Genomic DNA, 624 nt, shown 5'->3' on the forward strand with positions numbered 1-624 from the left:
ACGTCCAAGGGGTCCTCTAAGCGAGCGCTTGTCTCCTCACAATCCACTGCTGTCACTGACACCTCGTCAGATGAAGACGGCACTTACACTGACCCCACAGGTTCTGACTCAGATACGGCTGATGGGGAGGGTGGCTCACCTGTGGATGTTCCTGATCTCTTGGAGGCTATTAAGTTAATTTTACAGATTACAGATGATCCCGAGCCATCCGTTCCTCCTAAGAAACCGGATAGGTTCAAGCGTCAGAAGGTGATTAAACAAGTTTTACCTTACTCTGACCACCTAATTGATATACGTCAGGAACCCTGGGAAAACCCGGGTACGAAGTTTGTGCCTCAAAAGAAGATGCTGGCTCGCTATCCCCTCGCGCCGGAGCTAAGAATTGGGAAACGCCTCCTCCAGTGGACTCACATGTAGCTAGGATGGTGGTTTCCTCAGCTCTACCGGTCACCACCGTCACGTCTCTAAAAGAGCCTACGGATAAACGTGTGGAGGCTTGTCTGAAAGCGATTTACACCCTCACGGGTGCTGCACAAAGGCCCACTATTGCAGCTACTTGGGCTGCAGAGGCCATTGAAACATGGGCCTTGGATTTAGATGCTGAAATCTCCTCTGACCATGCTA

Source organism: Pseudophryne corroboree, chromosome 7, assembly GCF_028390025.1.
Source record: "Pseudophryne corroboree isolate aPseCor3 chromosome 7, aPseCor3.hap2, whole genome shotgun sequence".
Lineage (NCBI taxonomy): Eukaryota > Metazoa > Chordata > Amphibia > Anura > Myobatrachidae > Pseudophryne > Pseudophryne corroboree.